This window comes from Oryctolagus cuniculus, unplaced genomic scaffold, assembly GCF_051225735.1.
Source record: "Oryctolagus cuniculus isolate XC-2025 breed Fujian yellow rabbit unplaced genomic scaffold, ASM5122573v1 ptg000058l, whole genome shotgun sequence".
Classification (NCBI taxonomy): domain Eukaryota; kingdom Metazoa; phylum Chordata; class Mammalia; order Lagomorpha; family Leporidae; genus Oryctolagus; species Oryctolagus cuniculus.
The window spans coordinates 544-22,178 of NW_028301683.1; the positions used below are offsets into that span (position 1 = coordinate 544).

The 21,635-nt window shown below is 44.6% G+C and overlaps 3 long non-coding RNA genes across 3 annotated transcripts; 1 reads left to right on the top strand and 2 right to left on the bottom strand.

The window, feature by feature from the left end:
• Positions 1–12,268: 12,268 nt before the first annotated feature.
• On the bottom strand, positions 12,269–13,320 carry LOC149119083 (uncharacterized). Its single transcript, XR_016228794.1, has 2 exons — positions 13,208–13,320; positions 12,269–13,060 (listed from the first exon to the last, which is right to left on the bottom strand). It is a non-coding gene; the product is annotated as an uncharacterized LOC149119083 (long non-coding RNA).
• Positions 13,321–15,967: 2,647 nt separating this feature from the next.
• LOC149119084 (uncharacterized) lies at positions 15,968–19,923 on the bottom strand. Its single transcript, XR_016228796.1, has 3 exons — positions 19,789–19,923; positions 19,215–19,641; positions 15,968–16,382 (listed from the first exon to the last, which is right to left on the bottom strand). It is a non-coding gene; the product is annotated as an uncharacterized LOC149119084 (long non-coding RNA).
• On the top strand, positions 16,620–19,698 carry LOC149119085 (uncharacterized). Its single transcript, XR_016228795.1, has 4 exons — positions 16,620–16,827; positions 16,900–17,557; positions 17,651–17,811; positions 19,561–19,698. It is a non-coding gene; the product is annotated as an uncharacterized LOC149119085 (long non-coding RNA).
• Positions 19,924–21,635: the final 1,712 nt, after the last annotated feature.

Sequence of the window (21,635 nt, forward strand, 5' to 3'; positions counted from 1 at the left end):
CATGAAAATGAAATATTAAGGAGGAATCAAAATGAAACGAAACAACTAGTACAACAGGAAACTGGGATAGTGACTGAAGTGAAGAATTCAATAGATCAAATGAAAAACACAATAGAGAGCCTTACAAACAGAATGGGTGAAGCAGAAGAGAGAATATCGGACTTAGAAGACAGAGAACAGGAAAGGATACAGTCAGACCAAAGAAAAGAAGAGGAAATTAGGAATCTAAAACATATTGTCAGGAATCTTCAGGATACTATTAAAAAACCCAACATTCGGGTTCTAGGAGTTCCTGAAGGCATGGAGAGGGAGAAAGGATTAGAAGGCCTTTTTAGTGAGATATTAGCAGAAAATTTCCCAGGTTTGGAGAAGGACAGAGAAATCCTAGTACAGGAAGCTCACAGAACCCCTAATAAACACGACCAAAAGAGATCCTCACCACGACACGTTGTAATTAAACTCTCCACAGTGAAACATAAAGAAAAGATCCTAAAATGTGCAAGAGAGAAACGTCAGATTACTCTCAGAGGATCTCCAATCAGACTCACAGCTGACTTCTCATCAGAAACTCTACAAGCTAGGAGGGAATGGCGAGATATAGCCCAGGTACTAAGAGAGAAAAACTGCCAGCCCAGAATATTATATCCTGCAAAGCTATCATTTGTGAATGAAGGTGAAATAAAGACTTTTCATAGCAAACAGAATTGAAAGAATTTGTTGCCACTCGTCCAGCCCTACAAAAGATGCTTAAAGATGTGTTACACACAGAAACAAAGAAACACGGTCATCAATATGAAAGAAGGTAAAGGAAGGAAACCAAGGAAGGAAAGCTCACAGCAAAAGATCACAGGGAATTCAAAGCATATATTAGAACTTATCTTTGGCAAATGGCAGGGCAAAGTTACCACTTATCATTAGTCACATTGAACGTGATTGGCCTGAACTGTCCAGTTAAAAGACACCGATTGGCTGATTGGGTTACGGAACAAAACCCATCTATTTGCTGCTTGCAAGAAACTCATCTTTCCAACAAAGATCCATACAGACTGAAAGTGAAAGGCTGGAAAAAGATATACCATGCCAACAGAAATGAAAAAAGAGCAGGCGTAGCCATCTTAATTTCAGACAACATAAACTTTACCACAAAAACCGTTAAGAGAGACAAAGAGGGACACTACATAATGATTAAGGGATCAATTCAACAGGAAGATATAACAATTATCAATGTATATGCACCTAACTACAGGGCACCGGTTTATCTAAAAGATTTGTTAACGGACTTAAAGGGAGACTTAGACCCCAATACAATAGTACTGGGGGACTTCAATACTCCACTCTCAGAAATAGACAGATCAATAGGACAGAAGATCAACAAGGATACAGTAGATTTAAACGACACTATAGCCCAAATGGATCTAACAGATATATACAGAACTTTCAATCCTACAGCTAAAGACTTTACATTCTTCTCAGCAGTACATGGAACCTTCTCTAGGATTGACCACATACTAGGCCATAAAGCAAGTCTCAGCAAATTCAAAAGAATTAGAATCATACCATGCAGCTTCTCAGACCATAAAGGAATGAAGTTGGAAATTAGCAACTCAGCAATACCTAGAGCATACGCAAACACATGGAAATTGAACAACATGCTCCTGAATGAACAATGGGTCATAGAAGAAATTAAAAGAGAAATCAAAAATTTTCTGGAAGTAAATGAGGATAACAGCACAACATACCAAAACTTATGGGAAGCAGCAAAAGCAGTGTTAAGAGGGAAGTTTATATCAATAGGTGCCTACATCAAGAAATTGGAAAGGCACCAAATAGATGAGCTTTCAATTCACCTCAAGGATCTAGAAAACCTACAGCAAACCAGACCCAAATCTAGTAGGAGAAGAGAAATAATTAAAATCAGAGAAGAAATCAACAGGATTGAATCAAGAAAAACATTCCAAAAAATCAGCCAAACGAGGAGCTGGTTTTTTGAAAAAATAAACAAAATTGACACCCCATTGGCCCAACTAACTAAAAAAAGAAGAGAAAAGACCCAAATCAATAAAATCAGAGATGAAAAAGGAAACGTAACAACAGACACCACAGAAATAAAAAGAATCATCAGAAATTATTACAAGGACTTGTATGCCAGCAAACAGGGAAACCTCTCAGAAATGAATAGATTCCTGGACACATGCAACCTACCTAAATTGAACCAGGAAGACATCGAAAACCTAAACAGACCCATAACTGAGACAGAAATTGAAACAGTAATAAAGGCCCTCCCAACAAAGAAAAGCCCAGGACCAGATGGATTCACTGCTGAATTCTACCAGACATTTAAAGAAGAACTAACTCCAATTCTTCTCAAACTATTCAGAACAATCGAAGAAGGGGGAATCCTCCCAAATTCTTTCTATGAAGCCAGCATCACCTTAATTCCTAAGCCGGAAAAAGATACAGCACTGAAAGAGAATTACAGACCAATATCCCTGATGAACATAGATGCAAAAATCCTCAATAAAATTCTCGCCAATAGAATGCAACAACACATCAGAAAGATCATCCACCCAGACCAAGTGGGATTTATCCCTGGTATGCAGGGATGGTTTAATGTGCGCAAGACAATCAATGTGATACACCACATTAACAGACTGCAGAAGAAAAACCATATGATTATCTCAATAGATGCCGAGAAAGCATTTGATAAAATACAACACCCGTTCATGATGAAAACTCTAAGCAAACTGGGTTTGGAAGGAACATTCCTCAATACAATCAAAGCAATCTAGGAAAAACCCACAGCCAACATCCTATTGAATGGGGAAAAGTTGGAAGCATTTCCACTGAGATCTGGTACCAGACAGGGATGTCCACTCTCACCACTGCTATTCAATATAGTTCTGGAGGTTCTAGCCAGAGCTATTAGGCAAGAAAAAGAAATTAAAGGGATACAAATTGGGAAGGAAGAACTCAAACTATCCCTCTTTGCAGATGACATGATTCTTTATTTAGGGGACCCAAAGAACTCTACTAAGAGACTACTGGAACTCATGGAAGAGTTTGGCAAAGTAGCAGGGTATAAAATCAATGCACAAAAATCAACAGCCTTTGTATACACAGACAATGCCATGGCTGAGGAAGAACTTCTAAGATCAATCCCATTCACAATAGCTACAAAAACAATCAAATACCTTGGAATAAACTTAACCAAGGACATTAAAGATCTCTACGATGAAAATTACAAAACCTTAAAGAAAGAAATAGAAGAGGATACCAAGAAATGGAAAAATCGTCCATGCTCATGGATTGGAAGAATCAATATCATCAAAATGTCCATTCTCCCAAAAGCAATTTATAAATTCAATGCAATACCAATCAAGATACCGAAGACCTTCTTCTTAGATCTGGAAAAAATGGTGCTGAAATTTATATGGAGGCACAAGAGACCTCTAATAGCTAAAGCAATCTTGTACAACAAAAACAAAGCCGGAGGCATCACAATACCAGATTTCAGGACATACTACAGGGCAGTTGTAATCAAAACAGCATGGTACTGGTACAGAAACAGATGGATAGACCAATGGAACAGAATTGAAACACCAGAAATCAACCCAAACATCTACAGCCAACTTATATTTGATCAAGGATCTAAAACCAATTCCTGGAGCAAGGACAGTCTATTCAATAAATGGTGCTGGGAAAACTGGATTTCCATGTGCAGAAGTATGAAGCAAGACCCCTACCTTACGCCTTACACAAAAATCCACTCAACATGGATTAAAGACCTAAATCTACGACCTGACACCATCAAGTTACTAGAGAACATTGGAGAAACCCTTCAAGATATTGGCACAGGCAAAGAGTTTCTGGAAAAGACCCGGGAGGCACAGGCAGTCAAAGCCAAAATTAACTATTGGGATTGCATCAAATTGAGAAGTTTCTGTACTGCAAAAGAAACAGTCAGGAGAGTGAAGAGACAACCGACAGAATGGGAAAAAATATTTGCAAACTATGCAACAGATAAAGGGTTAATAACCAGAATCTACAAAGAGATCAAGAAACTCCACAAAAACAAAACCAACAACCCAATTAAGAGATGGGCCAAGGACCTCAATAGACATTTTTCAAAAGAGGAAATCCAAATGGCCAACAGGCACATGAAAAAATGTTCAAGGTCACTAGCAATCAGGGAAATGCAAATCAAAACCCCAATGAGGTTTCACCTCACCCCGGTTAGAATGGCTCACATGCAGAAATCTACCAACAACAGATGCTGGCGAGGATGTGGGGGAAAAGGGACACTAACCCACTGTTGGTGGGAATGCAAACTGGTCAAGCCACTATGGAAGTCAGTCTGGAGATTCCTCAGAAACCTGAAGATAACCCTACCGTTCGACCCAGCCATCCCACTCCTTGGAATTTACCCAAAGGAATTTAAATTGGCAAACAAAAAAGCGGTCTGCAGCCTAATGTTTATTGCAGCTCAATTCACAATAGCTAAGACCTGGAACCGGCCTAAATGCCCATCAACGGTAGTCTGGATAAAGAAATTATGGGATATGTATTCTTTAGAGTACTATACCGCAGTAAGAAACAACGAAATCCAGTCATTTGCAACAAAATGGAGGAATCTGGGAACACATCATGCTGAGTGAAATAAGCCAGTCCCAAAGGGACAAATACCATATGTTCTCCCTGATCGGTGACAACTGACTGAACACCAAAAAGGAAACCTCCTGAAGTGAAACGGACTCTATGTGAAACGGTGACTTGATCAGCATAGCCCTGACTGTTAATGAACAACTTAATACATTATCCCTCTTAGTAGTTTTTTTGTCTGTTCTACTTAATATGAGTGGTTTAATTCTGTAATTAATACACAGTTATTCTTAAGTGTTAAAAATTAACTGAAATGTGATCCCTGTTAAACATAAGAGTGGGAATAAGAGAGGGAAGAGATGTATAATTTGGGACATGCTCAAGCTGACTTGCCCCAAATGGTAGAGTTAAAAACATACCAGGGGATTCCAATTCAATCCCATCAAGGTGGCATGTACCAATGGCATCTCACTATTCCAAGTGATCAATTTCAGTTCACAATTGATCATAATGAAAGGACTAAGAGTCAAAGGGAGCACATAAACAAGTCTAGTACCTGCTAACACTAACCGATGGAATAAATAAAGGGGAGAGTGATCCAACATGGGAAGTGAGATACTCAGCAGACTCATAGAATGGCAGATATCCTAAATAGCACTCTGGCCTCAGAATCAGCCCTAAAGGCATTCGGATCTGGCTGAAAAGCCCATGAGAGTATTTCAGGCATGGAAAGCCAAGACACTCTGGCAAAAGATCTCTGCGAGGGAGATCCCAGTGGAAAGAACAGGTCTTCAAAGAAGGAGGTACCTTTCTCTGAAGGGAGGAGAGAACCTCCACTTTGACTATGACCTTGTCTAAACAAGATAAGAATCGGAGAACTCAGAGGGCTTCCATAGCCTTGGAAACTCATGACCGGAGCATAGGGAGACTACTGATGCCATAGACAGGAGTGTCAATTGGTAAAGTCAACAACAGGAGTCACTGTGCACTTACTCCTCATGTAGGATCTCTATCCTTAATGTGCTGTGTATTGAGATTTAATGCTATAACGAGTACTCAAACAATATGTTTCACTTTGTGTTTTTATGGGGGTGCAAACTGTTGAAATCTTTACTTAATGTATACTAAACTGATCCTCTGTAAAAAAAAAAAAAAAGAAAAAAGAAATTATCAACTCCCAACTTGACTCTCACTGGGATTAAACATGACAATAGGTCTGATCTGATTTCATCATCATTTAAAAAAAATCATCTATTATTTTTCACTTTATGTTTCTGTGTGAGAGCAAACTGTTGAAATCCTTACTTAATGTATACTAAGCTGATCTTCTGTATATTAAGATAATCGAAAATGAATCTTGATGTGAATGGAAGGGAAGAGGGAGTGGGAAAGGGGAGGGTAGTGGGTGGGAGGGACGGTATGTGGGGGAAGCCATTGTAATCCATAAATCGTACTTTGGAAATTTATATTCATTAAATAAAAGTTAAAAAAAAAGAAAGAGACAAAATAGCAATGTTAACCAGCAAATAAATGAACAACATGAAAACAATTTTCATTACAAATAGAGTGAGAATAAGTCAAAAAAGAAAATCAAAGTAGGATACAATTGTCACCAGTTGTGCTCATCAGCTGACACATACCCTCCCCTCCCACAGCCTAGGACATGTGTGTGGCCCACGTGCAGGGCTAGGGTGAAGCCCATGGGAGTGAGGACGTCACAGGGAGGTGACTGCTGGGAGGAGAAAGCCTTGCAGGAAGAGCCCCCTGCCACTTCTCTCCTCCTGCACACACCATGCGCCTCAGTCTGCTCTGCTGGGGGGCCCTGTGTCTCTGGGGAGCAGGTGAGGCCCTGCTCTGCACCAGCCTATGCCAGTCCCACTGTCAGCTCAGCCTCCTGTGGCTGCTCTCCCAGGCTCCCTCAGGGGCTTCTCCTCCAGCTTCTGTCTCCTCCCTCCACAGGCTCCATGGACACAGAGGTCACCCAGACTCCCAGACATCTGCTCAAGGGAAAGGCACAGACAGCAAAGATGGACTGTGTCCCTGCAAAAGGACACAGAAGTGTTTATTGGTATCGTAAGAAGCCAGAAGAGGAACTCAAGTTTTTGGTGTACTTCCTGGATGAAGAAATTAATGAGAAAACAGAAGTGATCAATGAGCGATTTTCAGCTCAATGTCCCACAAACTCACCCTGCAGCGTGGAGATCCAGTCCACTGAACTAGAGGACTCGGCCCTGTATTTCTGTGCCAGCAGCCAATCCACAGTGCTCAAAGTTCACTTTCCTTTGAACACAAACTCAGCCTGCACCAGCTCAGGAAATGAGAGGTGCATTCGGTTGGTAGAAAACACATGAAACACAACAACTCTCATAAATCTGAAGAGAACAAACTGTAGATGGCAATTCTAGGTTAGCAGAATGTGGTATGAATGGGGAAGGAATACTACAAAGGTGCTCACTGTTCCCAGGGTACAGGATACCAGACAAGGTATTCCAGGATATCTCTCTCTCGCGCTCTCTCTCTCTCTCTTTTCTAACAGTCTTTATTAGAATGTATAATTCTGTTCTTTTCTCCTAGGAAAACCGTGCATTCAGGAGTAAGGCTGATGACCACAACAGCCCTATCGTTTACACTGACCATGGACCTGTGACCCAGTACAGTTCCTTCACCTGGATGCAGTCCCACATTCAGGGGTAGCGACTGCTTCATAGAGATGTACCTGCCCTGAGACTCAGCAGAATCTCTCAGCTGTGCCTGCCCCGTGGAAACTCCCACCATGCAGTTATTAAAGCAACTGTTTGAGCCATACGATCCATGAAGTAAGATGCATCAACGTTCAGTGGAAACATCAATGATGCAGTTTGACAAATTTTATACTCATGTGGCTGCTCTGACAATCAGTTAGATACTCTCCATGCGTTCTCATGTGTCTCTTCTCTGAGATCTTTGGGTTTCTTAATTAGATTTATTGATGGATTACTTAATTGATTTGAAAGGCAGAGACAAAGAGATCTTCCATCTGCTGATTCACTACTCAAATGGCTCCAACAGCCAGAGTTCAGCAGAGCTGGAGCCAAGAGCCAGGGACTCCATCTCATCTCCTACAATGGTGAGAGGGACTCAGACACGTGAGGTACCACCTGCTACATCTCACACATTAGCTAGGAGTTGCATCCTAATTGGAGGTTTTTATTAATTTTCTTCAGTACTACCTCAGTTTTTACCATTAAAAATGTGGGTACGTTTGTCCCGTTTGTTTCAATAGAATTATCATGAATGTACTTGTTAAACTCTCATAAAGAATTGTCTTACGAAAATATATTCTTACAAGGTTTCACTTCAGTTCCAATTTCCTCTTGATGTCTCCGTTGAATTCTCTGCCTCAGCCTGTTGCACCAGGAAGCAGTGACCACCAGCAACCAAACTGAAGCTCAACGTGTCAGCCTCATTTCCCGCAGAAACTCCTAAGTGTCAGTGCTCTTCTGCTCTAAAGTGAGACACGCTCACTCACACATTTCACACACCTTGGAAATCAGAGGGGGTACACATCGAGATGAGGCTCATTTTGCTTCTGAAAATAAACCTGTGAGCTGCAGAATTAAGGGGTGTGTTCTAACCCAAGCACAGGACTTGGAGTGAGCCAGCTACTGTTCTGGCTCCCCTTGTAGCCACACCCACCAGGTCTGCAGTCTTAATGGAAGGTCAGTATCAAGGAGGCAGGGAAGGGGGCAGAGAGGGGGTGTGAGAACTCACTCCGCTTAATTTTGTTGTGAACTTCAAAATGTTATTTAAAATAGAGTTCACTAAGAGGGGCAGTTGGCCTATCCATTAAAGACACACGCATCCCATATCATAATACCAGTTCAATACCTGGCTCCTAGGCTGGTGTTGTGGCAGAGCAGCTTAAGCCACCGGCTGTGATTCCTGCAACCTGTAGGCAGATGGTTCCTGTCTCAGGGGCTCCACTTCTGATCCAGCTGCCTGCTAATGGCCTGGGAAAAGCAGCAAAGGTGGGCCCAAGTGCTTGGCCCCTGTCTTACTCATGAGGGACCCAGATGAAGCTCTTGGCTCCTGGCTTAACCTAGCCCACACCAGCCAATGTGGCCTTGTGGAGAGTGAACCAGCAGATAAAATCTCTCTCTCTCTATCTCTGTTTCTCTCTGTTTCCACCTCTGTCTCTGTAACTCTGACTTTTAGATATAAACACGTCTTAAATATATCTAGCTGGCTCCCAACTCCAGCTTCCTGACAATGCAGAACCTAGGAGGCATCAGTGGTGGCTGGAGCAGTTGGGTCCCTGCCAACCACATGGATAGCTTAGACTGTGCTACCACCTCTCAGGGTTGGTCTGATCAGACCAAATATGTTACAGGCATTTCATGAGTGAACAGGTAGACAGGGACCCTTCTCTCTATGTAATACAAGAGCAAGAACAACAAAGGAAGTCAGGCTTATGATTCCATGAACATGAAAGAGAAAGCAAAATGGACTCAAAGTATAACCTGGATTATAAAATCCCAGAGATAATTTATCTTTTCTATAAGTAAAAATGACTCGTTTTATTTCCTCTATTCATGCATATGTATTTGTCATTATATCTATTACGTTTTCCCCCATTTAATTCTTAATAGAAAGTAGCAAAGTCTATGATTGGTGAAAGCGTCTATCAACTGGTTATTAGAAAAGCAACATAAAGATAAGTTTACTTTAGTACAAAGAAATTTAGAAACACATGCATACAGTGCACTGATTTGATTGATGAACTCAGATGGAAAGAAACAAATAGGCAATGTTACAAGTCAGTGCAAAAATGACAAGAAAATGAGCAGATGAGCTTATACAAAAAGAGTGAACGAGTAAGGTACAAAAAGATGAAAGTAGCTGAAACTCACACCAGTTGTCCTCACTAGCTGAAACACACTCCAACTCCCTCAGCCTATGACATGTGTGTGGCCCACGTGCAGGGCAAGGGTGAAGCCCATGGGAGTGAGGACGTCACAGGGAGGTGACTGCTGGGAGGAGAAAGCCTTGCAGGAAGAGCCCCCTGCCACTCCTCTCCTTCTGCACACACCATGCGCCTCAGTCTGCTCTGCTGGGGGCCCTGTGTCTCTGGGGAGCAGGTGAGGCCCTGCTCTGCACCAGTGCATGCCAGTCCCACGGGCTGCTCAGCCTCCTGTGGCTGCTCTCCCAGGCTCCCTCAGGGGCTTCTGCTCCAGCTTCTGTCTCCTCCCTCCACAGGCTCCATGGACACACAGGTCACCCAGACTCCCAGACATCTGCTCAAGGGAAAGGCACAGACAGCAAAGATGGACTGTGTCCCTGCAGAAGGACATATTCATGTCTATTGGTATCGTCAGAAGCCAGAAGAGGAACTCAAGTTTTTGGTGTACCTCCAGAATGAAGCAATTATTGAGAAAACAGAAGTGATCAATGAGCGATTTTCAGCTCAATGTCCCACAAACTCACCCTGCAGCGTGGAGATCCAGTCCACTGACCTGGGGGACTCGGCCCTGTATTTCTGTGCCAGCAGCCAATCCACAGTGCTCAAAGTTTGCTTTCCTCTGAACACAAACTCAGCCTGCACCAGCTCAGGAAATGAGTGGTACATTAGGCTGGTAGAAAACACCAGAAACGCTACTTGTAAGAGCATTTGTCTGAAGGAAAAAGAAGTTGTAAATGACAGCCCTATGTGAGATGTAAGGAGTGTTTACAACAGAGGATGGGAACAGAAATTCAAGAAGGCGAAAGCAGGCAAAAAAGAGGGTGATGTCGCCGGGTACAGAAAAGTACACAAGGTATACCAGCACAGCGCTGTCTTCTGTTTCTGGATTGTAACAATCCCTGTAACATACATCATTCTATGCTTCTCACCTGGGAAACCCAGGTGTTCACAGTAAGGATGATGAGCCCGTGGGGCCTGACCTGGCATCCAGCACATACTGACCTGGACCCAAGCCTTCTTAGAGGGTTTCATGACCGCTTCTCACAGCTGTCCAATGCCCTGGAACCTTAGCGGAAGCTCTCAGCATCTCCTGTCCCCTGGAATCCTCCCATCAAGCAATTCTAAAGCAACATCATTGAGTCATATGATAAATACAATAAAATGTGTGTATTGTAACTGTCCATTTCACTGAATTTTGAACGCATGTGACTGCCATGGAAATCAATTACATATTTCCCCAACGGTTCCTCCGTTCTTTTTTACTGAGGTATTGGGTTTTTGATAAAGGTTTTGTTTATTTATTTATCTAATTTATTATTAAAATGGTAAATGAGGGAAAGAGAAATAGAATGTGTGTGAGACATAGAGAGAGAGAGAGAGCACACGCAAGAGAAATTTTGCATCTGCTGGGTCACTCCCTAAATGGCCACAACAGCTAGGTGTGTGCCCTGCTGACGTCAGGAGCCACGATTCTCAGGTTCAAGTACTTGAGCCAAAATCTACCACCTCCCAGCACGTGATCATGGAGGTGGATTGGAATCGAAGGTCTTCCTAAACACTCACGAGAAAGGTCCTTGCTAAGATCTATTTTCCACCTTTGCACATCGGTTCCCAATGCCTCACTCGTTGAGGCTGTCTCAGCATATTCCACCTAAGGCCATAACCGCAGCACCACGTGGGAGCTCACAATGTCAGTCCCTCGTCCCAGGAGACCCACCTGAGTGCTAGTACCCTTGTGCTCTAAATACGCACATTCACACACTTCTGAAACATTGGGTAACACTGCAATGTGCACAGTAACACGCAGCATACTTGTTACTAAACATAAACCTGTGACGGGCCAACGCGGCTCACTAGGCTAATCCTCCGGCACACCAGGTTCTAGTTTCTGTCAGGTTGCCAGATTCTGTCCCAGTTGCCCCTCTTCCAGTCCAGCTCTCTGCTGTGGGCAGGGAGGGCAGTGGAGGATGGCCCAAGTGCTTGGGCCCTGCACCCCATGGGAGACCAGGAGAAACACCTGGCTCCTGGATTCAGATCAGCGGGGTGCGCTGGCCAAAGCGTACTGGCCTCTGTGGCCATCGGAGGGTGAACCAACGGTAAAGGAAGACCTTTCTCCCTGTCTTTCTCTCTCACTGTCCACTCTGCCTGTCAATAAATAAATAAATAAATAAATAAACCTGTGACAAAAAATTAAAGGGTGTAGTCAACATTCAACACGAGACCTAGAGCACAGAACTGGATGCATCAGCTCTGCTTGCCCCGTCTTCATTCTGCACTCACTACCCTGCAGGCTGCCTCCAGCACTCTGCAGACTGATAACACTGGAGGTCAATGCAGGAGAGCAACAGAGACACGAGGGCCCTTTGCCACTGATGCTCAAGTTCAAAATGGGATGTGAAAACTAGAGTTTATTGCAATAAAGATGCATGCATCCCACACCAGAGGATCTGGATTCAGGATCTGCCTCCTGACTCCAGCTTCCTGCTACACAGGCCCTGGGAGACATCAGTGATGGCTCAAGTGCGTGAATCTCTGCAACCCACATGGGAGGCCTAGAATTCGTCCCAAACTTTGATCTGGTCCAGAACCATGGATAACTTTTGTATTGACTCTCTGTCTCTCTCAAATGAAAAAGAACGACAAAATTTATCACTTGCTTATGATTACCTGGACAAGATGACGCAACAAAAATGGCATCTGTAAGTATAACACAGACTACAAAACCAATGTGACATTTACTCTTTTAATCCACAGAGACATCAATTTCATTATTTCTTCTATGCACAGCATATTTTCTGGATGTCCAGTATTTAATTCCTAAAGGTAAAGTACTGCTCTGTGATTATGATTGGTACAGTGTGCTTCAAATTGTTAACAGAAAATGTACATACAAGGTGTTTATTCTAGTACAAAGAAAGTGAGCAATCTTTGCATACCATACACTTAAGCGTATGATTCATGGCCAGGGAGAGAAAGAAAGAGACAAACTAGCAATGTTAACCAGCAAATAAATGAACAACATGAAAACGATTTTCATTACAAATAGAGTGAGAATAAGTCAAAAAAGAAAATCAAAGTAGGCTACAACTGTCACCAGTTGTGCTCATCAGCTAACACACACCCTCCCCTCCCACAGCCTATGACATGTGTGTGGCCCACGTGCAGGGCTAGGGTGAAGCCCATGGGCAGTGAGGACGTCACAGGGAGGTGACTGCTGGGAGGAGAAAGCCTTGCAGGAAGAGCCCCCTGCCACTTCTCTCCTCCTGCACACACCATGCGCCTCAGTCTGCTCTGCTGGTGGGCCCTGTGTCTCTGGGGAGCAGGTGAGGCCCTGCTCTGCACCAGCGCATGCCAGTCCCACGGGCTGCTCAGCCTGCTGTGGCTGCTCTCCCAGGCTCCCTCAGGGGCTTCTCCTCCAGCTTCTGTCTCCTCCCTCCACAGGCTCCATGGACACAGAGGTCACCCAGACTCCCAGACATCTGCTCAAGGGAAAGGCACAGACAGCAAAGATGGACTGTGTCCCTGCAAAAGGACACAGTTATTTGTATTGGTATCGTAAGAAGCCAGAGGAGGAACTCAAGTTTTTGGTGTACTTCCAGGATGAAGAAATTCTGGACAAAACAGAAATGATCAATGAGCGATTTTCAGCTCAATGTCCCACAAACTCACCCTGCAGCGTGGAGATCCAGTCCACTGACCTGGGGGACTCGGCCCTGTATTTCTGTGCCAGCAGCCAATCCACAGTGCTCAAAGTTCACTTTCCTCTGAACACAAACTCAGCCTGCACCAGCTCAGGAAATGAGTGGTGCATTCGGTTGGTAGAAAACACCAGAAACCAAACTTGAAAGAATATAGGTCTGAAGGAAAAATGTAAATGACAGCTCTAGGTAGGAAGTTAGGAGTTTAAAATAGAGGACGGCAGCAGAAACCCAGAGAATGGGGAATAAGGCAACCAAGGGGTTCACAGTTCTCAGGGCACAGGATACCAGGCAAGTACACCAGGACACCTCTCTCTGTCTCTCTTACTCTTCTGTGACTCTAATAATGTTTAGAAAGTAGATCGTTCTGTGCTGTTCACCTGGGAAGTCTGTGCACTCAGCAGTAAGGATGATGAGCACATCAGCTGTGTCTTTCACGTGGACCCTGAACCTGTGATGCAGCCCATTTCCTTACATGAGCTTGTCATGCCTGCCTTCCACCTCGCGGAAGTTCTCAGCAACGCCTGTCTCAGGAACATGCCAATCATGTAATATGTAAAAGCAGCTTTACTGATTCATAAAATCAATGAAGTAAAATGCACCTACTTCAAGTGTACATTTCAATGAGATTTGAAAAAACTGTATACTCGTGATTACCATGACAGTTACAGATTTTAGCAAAAGTTCCTCTGTGTGTCTTTTCTGAGGCCTTTGGATTTTGAAAAAAAGATTTGTTTATTTGTTTACTTATTTCGAAGATCAATTGAGAGAGAGAGAGAGCGTGCCAACTGCTAGGTCACTCCCCAGTTGGTCACAACAGCCAGAACTGGGCCACACTGGATATATATATATATATATATTTTTTTTTTTTTGGACAGGCAGAGTGGACAGTGAGAGAGACAGAGAGAAAGGTCTTCCTTTGCCGTTGGTTCACCCTCCAATGGCCGCCGCGGGCGGCGCGCTGCGCTGATCCGATGGCAGGAGCCAGGTACTTATCTTGGTCTCCCATGGGGTGCAGGGCCCAAGCACTTGGGCCATCCTCCACTGCACTCCTGGGCCATAGCAGAGAGATGGCCTGGAAGAGGGGCAACCGGGACAGAATCCGGTGCCCCGACTGGGACTAGAACCCGGGTGCCGGTGCTGCAAGGTCAAGGATTAGCCTAGTGAGCCGCGGCGCCGGCCTAACACTGGGTATTAAGCATGGGTGGCAGAGTACTTGAGCCACATGCAGCTGTCTCCAAGGTGCATTGGTGTAGAGTTAATGGAAGTTAGTGTTCTTTGAAACTTTCCTTTCAATATTGCTTCATAGTTTTATTATTGTGTGCTGCATATACATTGCTATTTTTGCCTACTTTTTCCCAAGTATGTTTGAATAAAATTATCATGAATGTACTTTTTAAACAATCATGAGGAATTTGCTTACTAACATACATTGTTCTAAGTTTTCACCTCAGTTTCAGATTCAGTCTTTAAATGTCTTGGTGTTACTCAGAAGTCAGTGATGGTCAGCAACCTCACGAGAACTCACAATGTCAGTCCCATTTCCCTCCTGAACCCCCTATGTGCTAGTACGCTTGTGCTCAACAGTAAAATATGTGCATCCAAGCATTTCTGATATGCTGTGAAACCCCTGCTAGGTGGACATTAAGATGAGACATGCTTTGTTTCTAAAAACAAAACTATGAGCTAAAAATTAAAGTACGTGTTATGCATTTCAAATATGTGACACAGAGTGAAGAGTCTGGGCGCACCTGCTCTTCTGGCCCAGTCCGTGCAGTCTCTACTTCTCCTGTGGCCCACATCCATCAGGTCTGCTGTCTGACAACACTGGAGAGGCTATGCTTGGGGTAGCACAGGGAATTTGGGGACTCTGCCATTTCTGCTCAATTTTGCTGTAAACATAAAACGTACTAAAAAATACAGTTCATTTAAGAAGGTGGTTAGCTAGTAGTTAAGCATACCTGCATCCCTTATCAGAGTTTCTGGGTTCAGTAGAAATGGCACCTGTATCGGATGCCAGCACCACGGAAAACAGCTTTACCTGCTACACCACAGCAACAGCCACCAATACTTAAATCTTAATGTAAAATAGCTGATATGTAACTTTTGTAAATGTAGCAGACTCTATGGCTGGTGCATCATACTTACAATACTTAGTAGAAAATGGGCATCAAAGATATTTATTTAAGGGGCCAGCTTTGAGGTATAGCACATCAAGCTTCTACCTGTGACTCCTGCATCCCATATGAGTGCTGGTTTGTGTGCCAACTGCTCCACTTCTGATCCAGCTCTCTTTCAATGACCTGTGAAAAGCAGCAGAAGATGGCCCAAGTGCAGGGACCCCTGCCACCCATGTGGGAGAACAGATGAAGCTCCGGACTCCTCGCTTCGGCCTGGCCCAGTCCTGGCTATTGAGCATTTGGGAGTGAACCCATGAATGGAAGATCTCTCTTGGTCTCTCCCTCTCTATCTGTAACTCTGACTTTCAAATCAATAAATAAGTTTTTAAAAAGGAAAAGATGTTTACGACAACAGAAAGATATTTTGAAAGCTATGTATACTCTGCCTAGAACTGTATAACTGATGACATCAGATGGAAAGAAGGAAACAAAATAGCAATATTGAAATCTAAGAAATAAATGACATGCAAATGGCTTTAATGCAAAAACAGTGAAAGATTTCATCACATGAAGGAGGTGGAAGTAGGCTAGAATCACACCAGTTGTGCTCATCAGCTAAAACACACCTGTACCTCCCACAGCCTGTGACACGTGCGTGGCCCACGTGCAGCGCAAGGGTGAAGCCCATGGGAGTGAGGACGTCACAGGGAGGTGACTGCTGGGAGGAGAAAGCCTTGCAGGAAGAGCCCCCTGCCACTCCTCTCCTCCTGCACACACCATGCGCCTCAGTCTGCTCTGCTGGGGGGCCCTGTGTCTCTGGGGAGCAGGTGAGGCCCTGCTCTGCACCAGTGCATGCCAGTCCCACTGGCTGCTCAGCCTCCTGTGGCTGCTCTCCCAGGCTCCCTCAGGGGCTTCTCCTCCAGCTTCTGTCTCCTCCCTCCACAGGCTCCATGGACACAGAGGTCACCCAGACTCCCAGACATCTGCTCAAGGGAAAGGCACAGACAGCAAAGATGGACTGTGTCCCTGCAAAAGGACACAGACGTGTTTATTGGTATCGTAAGAAGCCAGAAGAGGAACTCAAGTTTTTGGTTTACTTCCAGAATGAAGCAATTATTGAGAAAACAGAAGTGATCAATAAGCATATTTTAGCTCAATGTCCCACAAACTCGCCCTGCAGCGTGGAGATCCAGTCCACTGAACTAGAGGACTCGGCCCTGTATTTCTGTGCCAGCAGCCAATCCACAGTGCTCAAAGTTCGCTTTCCTTTGAACACAAACTCAGCCTGCACGCAGCTCAGGAAATGAGTGGAGCATTCAGGTGGTAGAACACACCAGAAACGCAACAACTCTCATAAATCTGAAGAGAACAAACTGTAGATGACAACTCTAGGAGAGCAGAATGTGGTATGAATGGGGAAGGAAGACTACAAAGGTGCTCACAGTTCCCAGGGTACAGAACACCAGACAAGGTATTCCAGGATCTCTCTCTCTCTCTCCTAACAGTCTTTATTAGAATGTATAATTCTGTTCTTTTCTCCTAGGAAAACCGTGCATTCAGGAGTAAGGCTGATGACCACAACAGCCCTATCGTTTACACTGACCATGGACCAGTGACCCAGTACAGTTCCTTCACCTGGATGCAGTCCCACATTCAGGGGTAGCGACTGCTTCATAGAGATGTACCTGCCCTGAGACTCAGCAGAATCTCTCAGCAGTGCCTGCCCCGTGGAAACTCCCACCATGCAGTTATTAAAGCAACTGTTTGAGCCATACGATCCATGAAGTTAGATGCATCTACTTTCAGTGGAAACATCAATGCAGTTTGACAGATTTTATACTCATGTGGCTGTTCTGACAATCATTTAGATACTCTCCATGCGTTCTCATGTGTCTCTTCACTGAGATCTTTGGGTTTCTTAATTAGATTTATTGATGGATTACTTAATTGATTTGAAAGGCAGAGACAAAGAGATCTTCCATCTGCTGATTCACTATTCAAATGGCTCCAACAGCCAGAGTTCAGCAGAGCTGGAGCCAAGAGCCAGGGACTCCATCTGATCTCCTACAATGGTGAGAGGGACTCAGACACGCGAGGTACCACCTGCTACATCTCACACATTAGCTTGGAGTTGCATCGCAATTGGAGGCTTTTATTAATTTTCTTCAGTACTACCTCAGTTTTTACCATTAAAAATTTGGGTACGTTTGTCCCGTTTGTTTCAATAGAATTATCATGAATGTTCTTGTTAAACTCTCATCAAGAATTCACTTACTAAAATATATTCTTACAAGGTTTAACTTCAGTTCCAATTCCCCCGTGATGTCTCCGTTGAATTCTCTGCCTCAGCCTATTGCACCAGGAAGCAGTGACCACCAGCAACCAAACTGAAGCTCAATGTGTCAGCCTCATTTCCCACAGAAACTCCTAAGTGTCAGTGCTCTTCTGCTCTAAGGTGAGACACGCTCACTCACACATTTCACACACCTTGGGAATCAGAGGGGGTACACATCGAGAAGAGGCTCATTTTGCTTCTGAAAATAAACCTGTGAGCTGCAGATTTAAAGGGTGTGTTCTACCCAAGCACAGGACTTGGAGTGAGCCAGCTACTGTTCTGGCTCCCCTTGTAGCCACACCCACCAGGTCTGCAGTCTTAATGGAAGGTCAATATCAGGGAGGCAGGGAAGGGGGCCGCAGAAGGGATGTGAGAACTCACTCTGCTTAATTTTGTTGTGAACTTCAAAATGTTATTTAAAATAGAGATCACTAAGAGGGCCAGTTGGCGTATCCATTAAAGACACACGCATCCCGTATCATAATACCAGTTCAATACCTGGTTCCTAGGCTGGTGTTGTGGCAGAACAGCTTAAGCCACCGGCTGTGATGCCTGCAACCTGTAGGCAGATGGTTCCTGTCTCAGCTGCTCTACTTCTGATCCAGCTGCCTGCTAATGGCCTGGGAAAAGCAGCAAAGGTGGGCCCAAGTGCTTCGCCCCTGTCTTACTCATGAGGGACCCAGATGAAGCTCTTGGCTCCTGGCTTAACCTAGCCCACACCAGCCAATGTGGCCATGTCGAGAGTGAACCAGCAGATAAAATCTCTCTCTCTCTATCTCTGTTTCTCTCTGTTTCCACCTCTGTCTCTGTAACTCTGACTTTTAGATATAAACACGTCTTAAATATATCTAGCTGGCTCCCAACTCCAGCTTCCTGACAATGCAGAACCTAGGAGGCATCAGTGGTGGCTGGAGCAGTTGGGTCCCTGCCAACCACATGGATAGCTTAGACTGTGCTACCACCTCTCAGGGTTGGTCTGATCCAGAACAAATATGTCACAGGCATTTCATGAGTGAAGAGGTGGACAGGATCCCTGTCTCTCTCATAGAAAACAAGAGCAAAAACAACAAAGGAAGTCAGGCTTATGATTCCATGGACATAAGAGAGAAAGCAAAATCGACTCAAAGTATAACCTGGATTATAAAATCCCAGAGATAATTTATCTTTTCCACAAGGAAAAATAACTCATTTTATTGCCCCTATTCATGCATATGTATGTGTCATAAATATCTTCTAAGTTTTCCCCATTTAATTCTTAATAGAAAGTAGCAAAGTCTGTGATTCATGAAAGTGTATTTCAACTAGTTAATAGAAAAGAAACATAAAGATAACTTTACTTTGGTAAAAAGAAATTTTGAAACACATGCATACAGTGCACTGATTTGATTGATGAACTCAGATGGAAAGAAACAAATAGGCAATGTTACAAGTCAGTGCAAAAAGGACAAGAAAATGAGGAGATGAGCTCATACAAAAAGAGTGAACGAGTAAGTTACAAAAAGATGAAAGTAACTGAAACTCACACCAGTTGTCCTCATCAGCTGAAACACACCCCCAACTCCCACAGCCTATGACATGTGTGGCCCACGTGCAGGGCAAGGGTGAAGCCCATGGGAGTGAGGACGTCACAGGGAGGTGACTGCTGGGAGGAGAAAGCCTTGCAGGAAGAGCCCCCTGCCACTCCTCTCCTCCTGCACACACCATGCGCCTCAGTCTGCTCTGCTGGGGGGCCCTGTGTCTCTGGGGAGCAGGTGAGGCCCTGCTCTGCACCAGTGCATGCCAGTCCCACGGGCTGCTCAGCCTCCTGTGGCTGCTCTCCCAGGCTCCCTCAGGGGCTTCTCCTCCAGCTTCTGTCTCCTCCCTCCACAGGCTCCATGGACACAGAGGTCACCCAGACTCCCAGACATCTGCTCAAGGGAAAGGCACAGACAGCAAAGATGGACTGTGTCCCTGCAAAAGGACACAGAAGTGTTTATTGGTATCGTAAGAAGCCAGAAGAGGAACTCAAGATTTTGGTGTACCTCCAGAATGAAGCAATTATTGAGAAAACAGAAGTGATGAATGAGCGATTTTCAGTTCGATGTCCCACAAACTCACCCTGCAGCGTGGAAATCCAGTCCACTGACCTGGGGGACTCGGCCCTGTATTTCTGTGCCAGCAGCCAATCCACAGTGCTCAAAGTTCACTTTCCTTTGAACACAAACTCAGCCTGCACCCAGCTCAGGAAATGAGAGGTGCATTCGGTTGGCAGAAAACACCAGAAACGCTACTTGTAAGAGCATTTGTCTGAAGGAAAAAAAAGTTGTAAATGACAGCCCTATGTGAGAGGTAAGGAGTGTTTACAACAGAGGATGGGAACAGAAATTCAAGGAAAGCGAAAGCAGGCAAAAAAGAGGGTGATGTCGCCGGTACAGAAAAGTACACAAGGTATACCAGCACAGCGCTGTCTTCTGTTTCTGGATTGCAACAATCCTTGTAACATACATCATTCTATGCTTCTCACCTGGGAAACCCAGGTGTTCACAGTAAGGATGATGAGCCCGTGGGCCCTGACCTGGCATCCAGCACATACTGACCTGGACCCAAGCCTTCTTAAAGGGTTTCATGACTGCTTCTCACAGCTGTCCAATGCCCTGGAACCTTAGCGGAAGATCTCAGCAACTCCTGTCCCCTGGAATACTCCCATCAAGCAATTCTAAAGCAACGTCATTGAGTCATAGGATAAATATGATAAAATGTGTGTATTGTAACTGTCCATTTCACTGAATTTTAAACGCATGTGACTGCCATGGAAATCAATTACAGATGTCCCCAACAGCTCCTCTGTGCGTTTACTGAGGTGTTGGGTTTTTGAAAAAGGTTTTGTTTATTTATTCATCTAATTTATTATTAAAAGGGTAAATGAAGGAAAGAGAAATAAGTGTGTGTGAGAAAGAGAGAGAGAGAGAGAAGACGTGCGAACAAATTTTGCATCTGCTGTGTCACTCCCTAAATGGCCGCAACAGCTAGGTCTGGGCCCTGCTGACGTCAGGAGCCACGATTCTCAGGTTCAAGTACTTGAGCCACCATCTACCACCTCCCAGCACATGATCATGGAGGTGGATTGGAATTGAAGGTCTTCCTATAAACTCACGAGGAATGTCCTTGCTAAAATCTATTTTCCACCTTTGCACATCGGTTCCCAATGCCTCACTCCTTGAGGCTGTCTCAGCATATTCCACCTAAGGCCATAACCGCAGCACCACGTGGGAGCTCACAATGTCAGTCCCTCGTCCCAGGAAACCCACCTGAGTGCTAGTACCCTTGTGCTCTAAATATGCACATTCACACACTTCTGAAACATTGGGTAACACTGCAATGTGCACAGTAACATGCAGCATACTTGTTTCTAAACATAAACCTGTGACGGTCCGCCGCGGCTCACTAGGTTAATCCTCCTGCTAGCAGCGCCGGCACACCAGGTTCTAGTCCCAGTCGCGGCATCGGATTCGGTCCTGGTTGTCCCTCTTCCAATGCAGCTCTCTGCTGTGCCCAGGGAGTGCAGTGGAGGATGGCCCAAGTGCTTGGGTCCTGCACCCCATGGGAGACCAGGAGAAGCAACTGGCTCCTGCCATCGGATCAGCATGGTGCCCCAGCCACAGCGCACTGACCGCAGCAGCCATCAGAGGATGAACCAATGGTAAAGGAAGACCTTTCTCCCTGTCTCTTTCTCTCTCACTGTCCATTCTGCTTGTCAAAAAAATAAATAAATAAACCTGTGACAAAAAATTAAAGGGTGTAGTCAACATTTCCACATGAGACCTAGAGCACAGAACTGGATGCATCAGCTCTGCTTGCCCCATCTTCATTCTGCACTCGCTACTCCTGCAGGCTGCCTCCAGCACTCTGCAGACTGACTTCACTGGAGGTCAATACAGGAGAGCAACAGAGACACGAGGGCCCTT